The following is a 12366-nucleotide window of genomic DNA, read 5'->3' as shown; positions in this document are numbered from 1 at the left end:
CTTATCTCTTAGTCAAGTATCTCAAAGTACAATGTCTAGGTCACATGGTAGGTGTATGCTTAACTTTTTAAGAAACTGTCAAATGGTTTTCTAAAGCAACTACACTATTTTACAATCCCACCAGCTTTGTATGAAAATTCCAGTTCTTCCACATCTTTGACAACAATTGGTATGATTGTGTTTTAGGTTTTAGCCATTTCTTCCAGCCTAGGGCTTATACTCTTAGAACACTGTTTAAACAAAAAGGGGGTTTTCACTTTAATTCAATTTATCACTTTTTGTTGTTTTATAGACCATGCATTTGTTGTTGAATTTAAAAAATCTTTGCCTAATGCATGGTCACAAAGGTTTATTCCTTTTTCATTCTAGAATATTTATACTTTTAGGTTTTACATTTAGTCTATGATCAATATAATTAATTTGGAATGAGGTATGGATTTAAATGTTTCTTTGTTTATTTGCATATGGCTTTCCAGCATCACTTATTTAAAAGTCAGTGCTTTCTCCCCTGAGTTACCATTGTAGCTTTATCAAAGATCAGTTACTCAGATAAGTTTGGGTTTATTTCTGGACTCTCTAATTTCTTTTATTCATTTGTCTATCTTGATGTCAATACCACACTGAATTGAGGTCTATAAGTTTATAATAAGTCTTGTGATAAGGTATTAGCCCTCCAACTTTGTTTTTCCTTTACCAATTTTTTTGGCTATTCTAGGTCTTTTCCATTTTATTATAATTTCATTTTCTTGCCTTGTTGCACTGGCTCAAACCTTGGTGAAATGCTGAATAGAGCAGTGAGAACAGACACTTTTGTCTTGTTCCTGATCTTAGGATGAAAGTGTTAATTTTAATTATAATTTTAAATTTCATAGGAATGAAAATTACAGACAAGCATCTCTCATAAATGTATGTGCACTTTTTCAGGTTAAGGAATTTCCCTTCTATTCCTATCACTGAGTTTCTATCAGAAATACCCCACATTTTGTCACATGCTTTATCTGCACCTACTTGGATGATTAAATGTTAATTATATAATATAATGATTTGGATGTTATACCTAACTGGCATTCCTAGAATAAATGGCAATTTTTCATAATTATATATATTTTTGGTGTGATTTGCTAAAATTTTGTTTAACATTTTTGCAAATATATGCAAATATGAGTTGAGATTGTTCTCCCCCTTCAATGTTCTGTAAGAATTTGTGCAAATTCATATTCTTTCTTCCTTCAATTCACCAGTAATACCACTGGGCCAGTCATTTTCTTTGTGGGAAAAATTTTCAATTTTTTTTAACAGACATTGGGCTCTTTGGGTTATTTAAATCTTTCTGAGTGAGTTCTGGTGTTTTGAGTTTAACTGATGAATTAATTTGCATTAATTAAATAGCATATCTTCTTAATACATTTCGAATCTGTAGTGAGCCCACCTCTCCCAGTCCTCATTATTAGTTAAGTTGTGTATACTCTCTTTTTTTGCTGCTCAGTTGGGCAAGAGTTTTAGCAATTGTACTGATTTTCTCAATGAATTAGTTTTTATTTCATTTTCTCAATTTTGATCTTTATTAATTATGTGTTTCTACTTACTATGAAGGTAGAAACTAAGGTCACTAATTGGAGACTTTTATTCATTACTAGTATAGGCATTTAGTTCTACAATGTAAGTACTAGTTGCAATTTAGATACTTTTTTCAGAGACCATATTCAGGACCTTCATCCACTGTGTGAACACATAAAAATATCAAGAGTTGGCTGACTCCATCCTCAATTCTCCCTCATGCCACAGTTTTCCATGGCCTCAAAGAGTCAAGACAAAAAATAATATCCTAGTTCCAGGTCAACACCTATATTCACATAATGCTCTCACATATACATATACACATATACATATTCACATGAATGTATGTATATATAGATTTATATGCAATTTAAACAAATATATTTATATATTTATGGAATCTTTATTATCTTACTTGTCTTCTGCAATAGCATATTCTAAAATCACACCAAACGTTCTATTCTAGGCTCACACTGATGAAAACAATAATAGACATAACAGGCAGTCAGTGATATCTGGGGAAATAACTAGGATGTAAAAAGTGGATGATATCATAACAATAGCTATCATTTGTTAAGAGCATCCACTGTGTGCCCGAGGCTATGCTATGCACCTTACTACATGAGCTCGTGATGTCTTCGTATCACCCTATAAGGTAAAAATAGTATCATTATTTTATAGAAAATAAAATAGGTTGATATGGTTTTCATAGCCTACCTGCATTCCCAAAGTTAAATACTGCAGCCTACCATTTAAACCCAGGTCTTTCTAACTCTCAAGTGTGTCTAAAAAGAGAAGAAAAAATATTTTCTTTTAAATTTCAGCTTTTCCCTATATCAGTCAGTCAATGGCATTTATTCAGATTTCATTATCTATGGGCTTCAAACTGAATTAGAAGAAATTTTTCATCAATAATTTAGCTGTATCTCATATATATATAATAGGGAAAAACTCTAACATCTGGGAAAATTGTTTCCTCCGACAGAGCATGTCATCTGAAAAACTTTCTTTTTGAGATTGTTGAAAATTACAGAATGTCTCTGACAGTTCCCAAGTTTTTCCCGAGGTTAGTTTCCTCCTACATATTTTCATTTTGTGTATTCAAAATCCTTTATCTTCTTTTCAGTTTCTTCCTTGACCCATATTTTATAGGGTTTCTGACATTGAACTGAGCACAGGCACTCTTTAATTAGGTTCTCTCCTCTCTCCATACATATAATAGACAAACAAGCAAAGACACAGCTCCATTCAGTGATGTCAAATCAAGCATGAAATATTCTTAGGCTTAGGATGGTGCTCTTTGTATATCCTGAACCCAATTACTCAGGAACCCAACATTGCCTCTCATTCAAAAGTCTGCATGCTTATCATGCTACTAAGGCGGCAACAAAACCATTCATTTCTTCTCATTCTTTCCTGAAGCAGGACTGTTACTGTTTATCTGTAGAAAACTTCCAGTCTTTTAACCTTGGATAATAATCATGATAAAGAGACGCATATCATCCATGTCATCAAGAAAATCCTCATATCATGTTAAAAGCTTACATGCAGAAATTCTCTCAATTTTGAAGTGAGCATGATATCTACCAATCTGTGAAAAGATTGCATCTTGTTTCCTACAGATAGCACCAACCTATTGAAGTTGTAGGGTCACTGCTGACACTTCTTTGGCTCCAGAAATGCATTTTTTGTCTTTCCAAGGCCAAACTACATCTACAAGATCAGTGGTTCTCAACCATGGCTGACTTTGCCCACCATCCCCTCTGGGGTTGTCTGGCAATGCCTGGGGACATTTTTGGGTGTCACAACTGGAGTGGGTTTTCTACTGATACTGAAAAGTAGAGGCTAACAGATGTCCAAAAATGCATGGGATAGCCCCTGTTACAATAAAAGACTTCTCTAGCAAAAATATCAGTAAATGCTCAAGTTGAGAAGCCAGATCCTTTCCTACTTCAGGAGTTCTGCTTTGTGCATTGAAATGTTCATGGACACTAGAGCTACATCTGCATTTGTGAGCTCATGAGGGAAATTTCCCAGGACCAACTTATCTACACACTTACCTGAGCCTGCCATGCTAAGCCAGATGGTAATAGTTCCTTTGGGATGCAAAGAAATAAATGCATCATCAGAATCACAAACAAACAAATAAACAAACAGAAAATCAACAATTTATTAGCCAGTTAGTTCTGGCATAGTTTTGGTTCATAAACTAGCTTTGGTAAACTGAAATGGACAGCCTGTAGATCTTTCTACAAAGATTGTTTTCAAATCTTTGAAAAGCCTAGAGTCAATCACCCAAAGTAGAACACCACAGAAGCACTTTGGCCCAAACCTATTTTATTTGAGGAGCAGTGTTAAAATCTTTGACGCTTTTATAGGCACTTTGCAAGTTTGACATTTTTCTGTCCTCATAAATTCCATGTATGTATACATGTCTCTTTATATGCCATCTATGTTCACTTACCTCCTACTGCCGAAGGCAATGAGTTTGCCTAGGCTTGATTAAATGCACTCAATTGTCAAATTTACACAGAACACCGTCCTAATGTTTTGACCCCAAATCCAAATGACTTCCTTGCTCTTAGACTGCAAAGACTATAAGAGCTAAAGGAAGCCTAATACAAGATACTAAAGAAGATGACGATATGTCTCCCTATAGTTTATAGCAATTTGTCCAAGTCTGTTTCCCCAGAGTGCAAACACTCCCAAGCTGAAAATGTCTGCCATGTCACCTTATTGTTTCCTTTTCCAACTGGAATATGATTGGAAAGAGGGAAACTCCCAAAAGAAGAGTCTTTGTATACTTCTCAGCTGGAAAAACTCATAAAACACTCAGAATATTCCATTTTTCTTGGTCCAAATCATCCACGGTTATGCTTGTCTTCCACACAACTATTGTGGAAGTGAGAGGGGGGAAGTGGAGCTCCTCAGAGTTTCCTAAGTGGTCAGAATCATTTCAGGAGTTTTGAATAACAAAATAAAATAAACTGCAAATTTTAACAATTGGAGAGTTGGGAGAGGATGGATAAAAGAAGAATGTCCTATTTACTAAACCAAAGAAAATAAACTGAAACACAATAGGAGCTAATATTTGATTGTATTTGAGTTTTATGGTTGCAAAAGGCACATTAAAAAAATACAACCACACACACATACACACACGTACACACACATACACACACATAAAGGAGGCATTGTATGCCAGTAAAAACAAATAGAAAATATTGAAAAAGGAAAACTCACTATATTCATATTAGGAATAAAATCTAAAAATAATTTGTAATTGAGCTAGAAATAAATGTTCCCCTGTATGCAGAATATTGTAGTATTTAACTATACCCTTTTCTCATAAATAGAAATCAACATAAATAAGAGATTTACCACATCTCAAATGAAAGAATTCATATTTAAGAACAATAATTCACTCCAGACTATTATTGAAAAATAACACAATTCCAAAAAATGTCTCAAAGATATTTTATTAAGACACTGACATAAGAATTATGAAGTCCATCATCTCAATATCCTCAGGCATCTCACTTGTCTACCACTAGGAGACCATTTTAATAAATTAAAAACAAAGAGGTAGATCTTTATTTATTGTTGTGCAAAAATGTTCAAGATATATTATGTGAAACCAAAAAAATCAAAACCATACAAAGTGGATTCAGATCAAGACAGCTAGTATAATAGTTGAAAGAAAAATGTATCTATTTATATATGCACAGAAAATATCCAGAAGAGTACAGAGCAAAGAGTTAACAATAATTATTTTTAGAGTAGGTTCTGGAGAGAATAAAAGGCAATAGAAAACAAGACAGTGGAAAAGAAGCACGGTATGATCTTTATAAGTGTGTATGTATATTTCTGTGTGCTATGGATTTTATACAGAAACTGGAAGAAAATGAATAGACAGAAATATTTAAAAGACAGTGAAAGAAAATTTACCCAGTAAATTAAATAATCAGTGTATTAGAAGCATAATAAAATAAAAAGAAAATGTGCATTCATATATATATGAAAACATATATATGAATATATAATACATATAAATAACACTTATGTACACATAGATGCATAAATTTTAATATATATGCTTTACACATTTAATGTTTTATAAGTTAATAAATATGATTTTTCATTTATGTGCAAAAAGACTAAATAACCAAAAATTGCATTTGGAGAATTTGAAAAAATGTTATCAATAATATTTAGAATCATTTGAATTAATTATGATTTGCATGCAAAAAATAAAGCCATGAAAGTATCAGAAGAAAATAAAAGTCAATTTTTAAAATATTTGCTAGGTAACCTTTGGACCAGTACTATAAAAGCAGACAGAATAAAAAGAAACAGATATTAATCTAAATATATAAAATTATTTTTTAAAATTATACAATCAAAGAGCCAAATAATAATTTCATTGAAAGGCAAGTGACAAACTAATAAAAAAAATTGTGATAGACATGAAACCCAAAACGTTAAGATGATTTTAAAAGCCTGTTATAAATCAATAGCAAATTATGAACAAAACAAATGAACATAAAATTCATGAAGTAAAATACACAAATTGCAGGAAAATATAAGAGTATGTATATTATTAGTAATAAAATTGGTAAACATCTTAATAACAGTAAAATACTACTTGTTGTAAATTGGAGGATATCAACCCCCAAATTTTTTTAAAAAATGTTAAAATTGGGGAAGAAGCACAATATCAATATAACTTGTTAATCATTAAGTGTATTTGGAAAAACATAACTGGAAGGTTGTTCATCTTTGTTTATTCCAAAAATGTTGAAACAATCCCAAAGAGAACTGCAGTCCATTTACAGTAATATATTATACAGTAACTAAAATTATGTTGTATATGAATGTTCCTAATGTATAAATATGCTCACAAAATAGTAAAAATAGCAGATACACAAATTGAGTATCTTAATTGTATTTGTGTAACAAAAATATATACACAAATATGTTAGGAAAATGTAATAAAAGTTACATAAAATAACTTTTTTCCTTTTGTTCATATATATTCTAATTTTGAACATATACCTGTATAATAAAATGGCATATTGATGAAAACATGTCAGTGAGAATAATGTTATAAAAAATGTGCTACACCAAAGTCCTTATTTTAAAGTTAATCTAAAGCTTTGAACATCAAGTAGTGAAATACATTTACCAAACTTTTGAGGCAAACAGTTTTAAAGAAACTAAAATCAAGGAAAGGAGGAGAGTCTGTTTTTAAGTAGGCAGAAAATAGAGTCATAAAATTTGGGAATACATTCATTTATTTCTTCAATAAATATTTATTGAGCACCCATTATATACAAATCATGGAGTGAGGCATTGGAGATACAGAGTCAAATAAAACAGTCATATTTTACCATGTCTTGGGTAGATTCTAGTAAGATTGACAGAGATTAATCGAATCACTATAAAAAAGGAGGGATAATTTCAACTTGAGTACATGTCATATAGGGCATTATATGGTAGTAAGCAAAAGTAGCAAAGGTAGATTTGACCATACCAGGATTTCAGAAATGGTTTCCTGAAGAAGTGAGGAATGGAATTGATTAGGAGGAGGGGACTAGCATTCTGGGGCTGGGCTTATAGGATGTCACTAGGGAAGGAGGGAACATAACAAACAAGAAGGAAAGAAAAGGAGGTCAGTGCAGGGAATATGGAGATCTCCTTGCATGGAGATTCAGGAGCAAGGGGAGTGTGTTGTGAAAAGACTCTGTGAAGGCAGGGTCAGGTTATACAGAGTTTTTCAGGACATGTTAAGTATTTTTGTTTTCATCCTAAGAAATATTGAAGGAGGCTGTCATGATCAGTTTTTGTTTTGAAAAGATACATCTTGTCTGCAGTGTAGAGAATAAATTCAGTGGATCAAGAGAGGAATTAGAGAGACCATATAGGACCCAAGGTACTGGTGAAGATGGAGAGCAATGGATGGGTTTGGGAGACATTTAGGAGGTAAAATCAACAGGATTTCATGCTGGATTCCTTTTCAACTATGAGGGTGAGGATGGGGTCAATGATGAGTCCCAACAATCTGAATTGCAGAGAAGGATAACTTCATTCAAAAGGCAGGAAACCATGAAGGAGAAACTGGTTTTGAGTGAAAGACCATGTTTGGAAATGGATTTAAGGTTTCTCTTTGATATTTGAATACAGATGTCAAAAATGAAATTGGTATGCAGGTGGGGAACTTAGAAAAGTGGTCAAGGGGTAGGGGAGTGACTTATCTTTGGTAAATAAATGGCAATTTAAGCTGTAAAGCTAAAAACTTGGTAAACGAGATCATCCAGAGACAGAGAGGGAGAGGGAGGGAGGGTGGAAGGGAGAGAAGGGGTTGAGGGAGGAAAGAGAGAGAATATAGTAGGATAAGAACTAAGGCTAAAGGATTCAGCCACGGGGAAAATATATTCCTCAGATAGAGAGAATGGAACTTACAAAGGTTATAGAAAAGAAGCATCGTGAAATGAAGAAGGAATATCCTGTGTAGAGAAGCTCTGGGAGGAAAATATTTGAAGAAGAAAGAAAAGAGCCAAGATATTGAGATATCAAAGTAATGCAAAGAATTAAAAAAAAAACATTGAATTTTGTGGTATTGAATCAGTGGTAAATTTAGCCAGAGCTGTTTTGTTGGTTTTCTGGGTTCTGATGACAGTTCATAGAGGGCTGAAGAATTGAATGAGGGATGAGGGAAAACAGATTTGAGTCGGAATCTTTCAGAAAGATTTTCTATGAATGGGAGGACCAAGATAGGGCAGTAGTAGAGTATTTGGGGTTACTAAAAACCTCTATGTTGTTTGTTTTTAAGGATAAGACTTAAACCTGTTTAAGAGCCTATGAGAATGATCTACATTACCACAGACCAAATCCAGCCTGCTGTTTGTTTGTGGAAATAAAGATGTGTTGCTACACACATGTATCTATTCCCTTACTTAGTTTCTATATCCACTTTGGGGCTACAATAGCAGAGTTAAGTAGATGCAACAGAGAGAACACATGGCCAACAAAGCCAAAAAATATTTACTGTTTGTCCACTTGTAGATCAAGTTTGCTGATTCCTGATGTAGATCAAAGAAATAGTTTTACCATGTAACGATGTGAATAGGTAACCAATAAGATAAAATGTCAGAGGGAATGATAGAGGTACCCATTCAGATATAAATGGTGTTATATTTTGGGAGTAGAACGTTGAGACGATTCCCTCCAATTGAACATAATTCCCTTCAAGTCATAAAACAAAAATCAATAACATTGCAAATCTTTAGCAATTATGAACCAGAAAACCGTAAGAATAACAAAATATGAAAAATAATAACAAAGGAATTTTACCTCTTTAAGGAAAGGAATACATCTAATCAACAAATGATTTCATGCTGGATTAGAAGTATGTGGGTATTTATAGATTCTAAGATAGTGGTCCAGAGGGATTGAGTGAACAAACTTATGATTAGAGAAGATGTTTAAGCATAGGTAATTATTGCATAGAATAAACTATTATACAGATAAATTCTCAATGAAACAGGTGTTTTTCTTCTGAAAATATAATTTAAGATTATATTATGTTATAATATTATTATATTGTTATAATATTATATATGTTTCAAAGAGTAACCAAAAAAAAAAAAAAAAAACCAGTTCCAGAAAAAATTTATAATGTTTTCTCAGTATTATATCCAAAGAGAGGCCACACAGAGGCAATGTTTAGTGCATCTTTTGGCAAAACATTCAAGGAAAAGAAAATTTCCATACTAATTTAAACATTTCAGAGCTAGAAATGGATTATTAAATATAACTCAACTGATAAAGAGAGTAAAATATTGAACCAGTACATTAATTAAAAAGATAAAAAAACGCAAATAAAATGAAAGTAAATTCAATTGTATATGATGATCTGGGAAAGAATTCTATGAAGCAACAACTATAATTTATTCTAGAAATGCAATGCAATCATAAAATTGATAATAAAATGATATGTCTTGCAAAAAACCAAAACAAAATCCTGGAAAGTCATTTGGTAAAATTTATTATACACATTTATAAACGTGTATTTGAAAAATGAGACAATATTTATGATAATTGTGATAAGGTTGTATGGTTTTTTTGTTTGTTTTTTTGTTTTTGTTTTGTTTTTTGTTTTTGTTTTTGTTTTAATTAAAACAAAGTATTTCATTCATTTTTATAAACACAGCATGGAGCCCACTGTGTAACAATTAATAAGTACAAAATCATATTTTGTTCAATGAATAAATTAATGAGTAAACAGAAAGATACAATGGCCAAAAATAGAGGAGGCATCCCCATTAAAATCAGGAACAAAAAAATGGTACTTAAATCACCATAAGTATGTAACATTGTTTTAGAAGTCACTGTAATATGGAAAAGTAAATACATAAGATGTGTAATGATTAGAAAGACATAGCTCTTGTTTCTTGCCAAATTATTTTCAAACTAGAAATTTCAAAAGAATTAGCGTAATCTACTAGAATTAATGGAATAGCCAAAATCTTGATAATAATTATATATATATATATATATATATATATATATATTCTAATATCAATGTATCTTTACTGAGGACATAAAGTGATGATATAAATGAAGCTCTATGTTGTTATTATAACATCCATAACATTTCCTTTTGACCACTTTAAATATATCAATTAATCACAAATTAATTCATAGATCCACAAAATCCCAGTTAAAATACCTTTTTTGTGTTCAGAAAATAATAATAATAATAATAATAGTAATAGAGAGTGATTCCAAGATTTATTTCAAATAAAAGTAGCAAAGAAATACCATGACATTTTTTTAAAAGTATATGGAATTTAGTGGCAGCAGTAAGGGAACTTATTTGTAAAAATGAAATCATACTATAAAAAATGTGCATGTACATATATATATGTGTGTATATATATATACACACACACACATATGTTTCAGATGCAAGAATGGTGAATCCATGGGGAGAACACAGAAAGCCCCAAAATGACCTGCATATATGAACATTTTACATTATTATTAAGTAAAACACACTGGGAAAATTGCAATTCTTTAGTGGGAAAAACGTATTAGGTCTCTGTTTCACTTGATATGCTGTATTATGTTTTAGATAGATAAAAATTAAAAATTAAACAAAAATAAATCTATAAAGAAAATGTTGAAACAGTGAATATTTGCTTAGAAGATGTGAAATGTCTTTCTAATAATAAAAGCAATGAAGGAAACATAATGAAAACCATTATTATTGCTGATTATATGGGCTGTTTATATACCATATCTCAAAATAAGAACTCTCATGACACAATATATACCAAAGAAATAAAAAGTAAAACAGTCTTCTGTACTAAAGCCAAAGACATAAAAATTATACACTAAAAATATAACCTATCATTTTGTTAAAAAAGATAAAAATAATGTTGGTATATATGTGGGGAAATGGGAAATCTTATACAATGCAGGTTGTAATATAAATAGGTATATATTTTTGAGAGAGAAATTTGGTAATAAGAGTTAGGAAGATTACAATTTTCATTCTTTTTGGCCATGTATTTTTCTCTTCTAGGAATGTATCTAGATAAGGAGATCATTTAAGAAATATTTACAATAGTAAAATTGATCATCATAAATGTGTAACAAGAAAAGCAGATTTAGCAAAATATGACATGTATTCAGGATGTACATTTAAAAAATCTTATTTTAAAAGTAGACTATTTCCATTATATGATGTGAATTTTAAAGTAACCTTAAACAAATGAATATATGAAGTTTCCCACATGAAAGTAATTTTATAAACACACCCCCATATACATACACCTGTACATATAAATAAATATATCAGAATTTTTATCTCTGCATAGTGGGATTTTGGATAAATATTTTAGTTACTTTTAGAAATAAACTTATTTTTTCAATTATTTCTAAAGATGCATTCATATCCTTTGAAATTTAAAAATATTTGAAAATAAACAAAATACCTAAGTCCAAAACTATACATTTTTTCATATTCCAGAGAACCTTTGTAACTCTAATTATTTAGTATTGGAGAATAGAAATAGTCTGATATAATTATATAATAAAATCGAATATTTCCTTGTATAATTAATCACAAATTCCAATAAATTTTCAGTAAGAGTGCAATGAGAAAGATAATTAATATTAGCAATTTTCCAGCCCCTTGATCTATGTTAAGCTTCATGTTTTGGGTGGAGAATTATTTAAACATTCAAATAGAAGATTTTATGTCAAAAGCAAAAATTCAGAATATTGATTTAAAACCATCTGTTACCCTCCAGTCATTTCAGAGAAGATAATTCATGACTGACCAAAGAGACAAAGGGACTAAAATTTACAAAATATTAAAACTTTATGTTTGTATTTTAAGTTCATTTATCTTTCAGGTTGCAAGATTGACATCTAAACAGTGTTTCTCCAAAATTAATAATTTTAAAAAAAGGAATCCCAGTTAGAGTATTGTTAAGACAAATCCCCAGCAAGAGGAAACTGATTGACAACCTGACAACTGGGAAGGAAAGGTGATTGAGGAAAGGGCTATTGTCTCTGTGGTTGTGTTTCTCTGTGGTTCAGAAATTAAAATGGGAACTGCTACGATGGAACTGGGATCCTTAAATGCAATGGGAATACTACGACCAAGGGTGGCCTCATGTCTACACTTAATTGCCAACAACTAGTGGACATTGTTACCTTAATGGAGTCAAAGGAGTAATCAGAATCGACTGACTCAAAGATCTATGGTGCTAGTTGATCATGGCATCTCTAGAAATA

General features: G+C 31.3%; 1 protein-coding gene across 3 annotated transcripts in view; it reads right to left on the bottom strand.

Moving 5' to 3' along the window:
* Positions 1-12366, bottom strand: part of LRRTM4 (leucine rich repeat transmembrane neuronal 4) — a 703458-nt gene that overhangs the window by 678628 nt on the left and 12464 nt on the right. The gene's annotated exons all lie outside the window — the stretch shown is intronic.

This window comes from Choloepus didactylus, chromosome 17 (genome assembly GCF_015220235.1).
Source record: "Choloepus didactylus isolate mChoDid1 chromosome 17, mChoDid1.pri, whole genome shotgun sequence".
NCBI lineage: Eukaryota > Metazoa > Chordata > Mammalia > Pilosa > Megalonychidae > Choloepus > Choloepus didactylus.
Note: the sequence above shows the minus strand (reverse complement) of the source record. Positions and strands in the feature narration are given on the sequence as shown.